This window comes from Dipteris shenzhenensis, chromosome 24 (genome assembly GCF_047967505.1).
Source record: "Dipteris shenzhenensis isolate YYH24624 ecotype China chromosome 24, Dip_SZ_1.0, whole genome shotgun sequence".
In the NCBI taxonomy this organism is placed as follows: Eukaryota; Viridiplantae; Streptophyta; class Polypodiopsida; order Gleicheniales; family Dipteridaceae; genus Dipteris; species Dipteris shenzhenensis.
This window is the reverse complement of record NC_141619.1, coordinates 50,950,920-50,957,050: the sequence shown is the minus strand read 5'-3', so window position 1 is coordinate 50,957,050 and position 6,131 is coordinate 50,950,920.

The following is a 6,131-nucleotide window of genomic DNA, read 5'->3' as shown; positions in this document are numbered from 1 at the left end:
ATCTCTTTTATTGTGTTTCCCATCCTCCCCTTAGCAAATTTTGCCTCCCTCTTCATGTTTTGCACTTGGCATGCAATGGTGGGCATGTAGTACAAGTTATTCCCTTTTAAAATCTTGAAATCATTATGAATCAAGCTCAAATTTAAGCATTTGAGCTCCCTTTTATTGGTTTCTTATAGGTGAAATGTCCTTGCATGCATTTGATTTGCTTGTATGTGCATATGTGGTGGTTTCACATAGTCATGGATCACACAAATGTATTTGGATTAATTGATTCAATGCAGATGAACTCAAGCTTATCCTTAATAGATTGAGTACTTTGGTTTAAGGAAAACTCTCTACTCTGTGATTGGATGGAGAGTTTTGTCATGACATTCTTGTCAAGATGAGGCCAACTCAAGGAGAGATAAAGTCTAGTGGAAATTGGGATTATCGACATGTTCATAGGTCGTTTTCCCTCCTTGCACTAGTACGAATCCATTTGTAGGCAATTAGGAGAGGCTATGTGAGCTAAGTTGGAGAGGCTTTTGTCTTCAATATCTTGTCCAAAAGCCTACATGCATGGATCTTGATACCTTGTAAGCCCTCTTGGACAAGCATGCATTGTATATGTGAGGTAGCCATGAGAGGACACTCAAGGAAAGTGCTAAATACAATGAAGCTCTAGCAGTAGTCCTATAGGTGTCCCTCACCATTTATGACCATCTACCCATGCTCAAATTCAATCCGAATGAACAGATAGAGGCCCAAACAACGAATCGACTCTTTTAACGAGCCATATCTCTTAAAGGATAGTATGTGTTTATATTTGAAGAAATGATTGATACTGCCTTCTTAAAAATTGAGAAAAAATTTATGATGTCTAAGAATCTTAGTATGGCAAAGTACCACTACAATACATGACTCCTTGATTTTGGTCAACTTTTCCCATGTCCATTACCACAATCGATTTGGTACTTGTCCCTTCTATGCAAAACTTGCAAAATTTTCAAAGTGGAAAATTTTGCTATAGGGGCACTTCCTAAAAGTAATGATAGAACAGAGGGAGTGAATGAAGTATGGCATTGGAGATGGCTATGGTGATGTTAATGGCAGCCTCAAGAGAGTAGATCACCTTTGCTAGACACCCTCCCCCTATGTTCAGGCTCTCAGATCCAAGTACAAAATGCAATTTTAAGCAAACACTTTTGAAGATGGTGGTGAGCATAGAACAGAGTCCATCAACATCACATGCTATCTCCCGAAACTTAGCACCTAGGATAGGGTGCTGATGGGAGAGGCTTGCCTCCCTATTTATGAAGACTAAGCTTTGGGTTACGACTCAATGTTTCCTGGTGTTTTAACTCCTCGTGTTTTAACTTCTCATGTTTTAACTTCTATTGCCTTTAAAGAAGGCACTCTCCCCTCTTAGAGAAATGGACTCAATGTTGCGAGGGATAGAGGTGTGAGAGGGGGGCACACTCACCCTTTGTATGCATTTGTGCCTCACAAACATCATGGGGGTTTCTTCTCCCTTCCTGTTCTTCTTATCGCTCTGCCTATATAGATGAGTCCATGGCCGAGGGAGTACTACACAAAGCAGATGCCAATAGCTCCTGCCCTCAACATTGAGGTGTTAGACTAAATCTCTCAATGACATGCAGATGGAAATCCCACTGTAGATGCCCCTGACCCAAGTAAGATTCTAGCCCTTGATGCAACTAAAAGCAGAACCAAAAGAACTGGGTCCGTAAGAGATTGTAGTGACAACGGTGGCGATGAAGCCGTACCTATTGAACAAAACAACATGCCTAGAGATAGAAGAAATTCTAAAAAGACACAAGGCAACAAAGATGTACCCTCCACCAACATGAAAGAAAAGAATGGTCCAAAGGGAAAGGCTAATCAAGGAGCAAAAGGAAACAAAGAAGTTACGAATCAAAGAACATGAGCAAGGTCAAGTAAGGATAACCAACTTGATCTAGGTAAGGCTTTCCTGGATGACAACTTGATCGTACCACTACATGGCTGCCACAATTGATGCCCTCTAGTGCTACGTGCGGCCAACCATCGGCCACCAGACACTCTAGTGAGTCACTAGAATTCTACTGCCTCCACTGCCTCTACTCAAAGTCGCGACCGTCATATCGTCTCCCACCACCTCTCCTCACCATTGCCACCTTGATTTTAATAGGCCCACCCAACCTGGGGCACTATGCAGTAGGGGAGAGAGAGAGAGAGAGAGAGAGAGAGAGAGAGAGAGGAAAGGGAGAAAGAGAGAGAGAAGAGAGGAAAGGGAGAGAGAGAGAGAGAGAGAGAGGAAAGGGAGAAAGAGAGAGAGAAGAGAGGAAAGGGAGAGAGAGAGAGAGAGAGAGAGAGAGAGAGAGAGAGAGAGAGAGAGAGGAGACAAAAGGGAGAGAGAGGAGAGAGAGAGAGAGAGAAAAGGGCGAGAGTTATCATAGAAACTAACCCTTAAGTTGATCAAATTAACCATAGTACATTAGGTTACGTTAGTGTTCTTCTAAGGGGGGGAAAAAGAGCCCCTTATTCAAAAATTGACCATATTTGTCCTTAATTTAAGGCCTTTTTTCTCAGTCATTTGAAGCCCAATTTGAATCCTGTCAAAGCCCACCTTTCACATAATGGAAGATCATCTTGTGAAAAAGTTTTAGAATACATTTCCCTTCATTTTGAACATTCTTTCCAAGACCAATCATCGCACCAAATTTTGGCTCATTTTGAACCAAAAATCACCGCAACTTCAACAACACGAACCAAAATTGATTACAGTCTTTACCAACAGGTTTAGCCATTCAAAGGCAATATTTTTTCAACAATTTTCAGGATAATTAGGCAAATTCTCAGTGTATTACTCAAAACAACAATGCTTCATCATCAAAATGGCATTGTTCACCAACATCATCAATTGAAGAGTTTCAACATGAAGACGCAATGAGGTCATGACATCTTACTTAGTGTGTACCATAAGCTCACTTCAAGTTCAAGTCAATGCTTGGTGGCACTAAAAAATAGTTCACAAAATTTTTGCAAATCAATTGACCACTCAATTGGCTCTTCAAGCATTGTGACAATCCACTGTGAATGAAATTCAGAAGCTATTAGCTCAGCTATCATTTATGGGGTCAAGGCACAAAGGTCAAGCAGTATTGAGTTACAATCCTTGTACTTCATTACTCTCCAACAAGACAAAGCCTCAATAAGTGCAAAAGCTTACAATGGAACCCATATGGGATTAGATTCCAAAAGACTACCCCCAATACCTCGACATGTGTACCGATAATACAATGGATCAATTGGAGTCAATCCCACAAGAACTTGACATGCAAAATTATCCACTTGCTTACATGCCTATGTTCTCAAGCAGGGGTAACCCCAAAGAATTCATTGCTTTATTTGAGAAAAATGGTTAGGAGGCACCTCAAGGCACGAGGAAGATTATTTAAACGTGTTCCCACAAGCTCTCATTAGAGAACCATATGATTGGTACCTCAACTTGAATGTGGAGATACAAAGCTCATGACCCATGCTGCGACAACATTTTTTGCTATAATTTATTGTCTTTTATGGAGCAATATTGGATCTCCATCAGAATGCATTGACCACAAATTTGGGCGATGATGAAAGATCAGATAACAAAATTTAGAAAGTGGCATTGCCAAGGGTAGTTCAAAAGAATCAGGACACTGTGACAAATTATTTCTTCAAGCCAAAAATCACTATCATCAAGAGAAATTTGTCACTAAAAAAGCACCAGTTATTCAAAAGTTTTGTCAAGGTCTTGCATGAAGAAATTAGATCGGAATTGGAATACTATAATTGCACAACTATAACTCGGGTATATGATGCCACTATGATGATTGAAGAATCAATTGAGAAGGATCGAGAAATGGTTGAAGCAATATTAGAAAGATAGGTTTCCAAATTGAATAATGACACAAGTGAAGTTGTCTCTAACTCCACTCATACACATATACAAAGCCTATAGAATCATAAAATGCACTAGACAATAATGAGGGGGATGTGGCAATGGTTTGAAGAGGAAGCCCTACCACCAACATGTGCACAATGGAAAATAAACCAACAAGCAAAAATAAAAAAGAAGAAGAAAAGAGTCAAAGAAGGTAATGTGGATGTGCAATAAACTGATGACTCAGAACCAACTCTCACAAAAGTAGATTGCCCAAGGGGGGAAGAAATCCAAATCATTGCAACAAAAGGTATGAACACATGCCTCTCACATGATGCAATCCTAAGGTGTGGCATTCAAGAACATCTCGATCTTCAAGTGCAACACTTCTGCATGAGAAGGATGTAAAAATCATCGTCTATGATGATAAATCTCAAATAGGGGTGCCAACCATGGAAGAACATTACATGTTGGCCATGCACCGGAGGCCCCAAAGACAACTACAAAGGTACAACAGTTGGATCCACTCTCTTATCATAACCCTCGAAGACATATTCTTGACACATCCAAGAGGGGAGTGTAAGAGGGAATAGGCCCACCACAAGATCTACAACAACAACTCAAGACTGCTTTCCAAGAGCAGGTTCAACTAATGCACAAATTCAAAAATACTTGCAATAATAATTTGACAACAACTACAACAAGAGTAGGGTCAAAAGAACAAACTTACTTCATATCATGCAAAGAAAAACAATGAGAGACATGACTTAAAAGAGGAGCTCAATAAGCTCAAACAAGTGCTAGCAACCAATAATGACTTGTATGAAATATCTACACAGTTTGACAGAATTCAAAAGGGCGAGGCTCCAATATCAAGACAACACAAAGAATCTCTAATCAAGATTTGTTCATAAAAAAAGATCGAAGAGGACTCCAAAAGAAAATCACTCAATCAAATGGCTACCCAACAAAATGTGAACATGGAACCATCAATGTGTAGAGCCTATAAAGAGTGAGTCTTTATCCACAAAAATGGGACACATGCCAAGCATGGAGTCATCATTTACATTTGTTCATCAACAAGAAGATATTCGGCCCATCCCAACCACAAATGAAATGCTTTCAAAAACACATGAAAAGAGTCAAAGGCAAGAGATTAAAAGTAGAGTAGATATAGACCTACATGCATCACCAAAGATAGACAAATTAGCAAAGGCATGCATCATTGAAGGATGCACAAATAAAACCCATTGAAAAGGAAGTCAGCAACATGTTAAGCACTTAATCTCAAAATCAAGAAACAATCCTCAGGAGTCACTAGGTGATTAGGTGTTCATATTGAATATATACTTTAGGCAGCACAAGAAACCCAACAAGCTCTAAGCATGCACTTTCACAGTCCTTAGGTGACAATAGGAAGTTGAGATGAGCACAGCATATGCTATTAATGCAAATCAATACAAACACAGGTACACTCAACTCAAGGTTATTGGCATGATCAATACCAAACATCCACTCATAAGTTCCAAGGCCATACATGCAAGTCCTAAGCCTCATCATGGATAACCACATCCTTCTCTCTCTTACAAACATTCCTCTCAAAACACAATGAAGCAAATTCCAAGATCCAAGGTGACATACATTCTATACAAATAAGAATACAACAAGTAAAAGAGTACGTTTTGGTGAGCCAAATTGGATGCCAAACAATGTAATCAAACATAAGAGCTCTCAACATGTGCATCTATATGCCACGCACAAGAAAATGAAGAGAAGTGCCAAGAATTATCAAAAGGAAAAATCAGGTACACATGGTATTCCCTAAACTCAACATCAAGTGCCAACATTGGGGGAAACCCATTTTTCAAGTGCAACCTTCGGAGCGTCCGAGCGAAAGGAAGAAAATGCTTCCAACTATGCAAAGATATGGCAAACATGGATCGGAAGAAAACATCGTTTCACTTAGAAATATGCAAAGTATTATAGGAATTCCTATTTCATACACAAATCTTACATGAATCATTGGGGATGATGAATAGCACAATGGGATGGCTTTTGAAGAAACCCACATATAGAGTAGATTTCTCTATGAAAATTCCCTTATGATCTTTCTAACAAGTTTTACTTAATAGGGGGTGAAATTTAAAAACTCTCTCTCAACCTATCTTCATGAAAGGTTTTTTCCAAAGAAACCACATTGAAGCAAGCCATAGAAGGTTGTTTC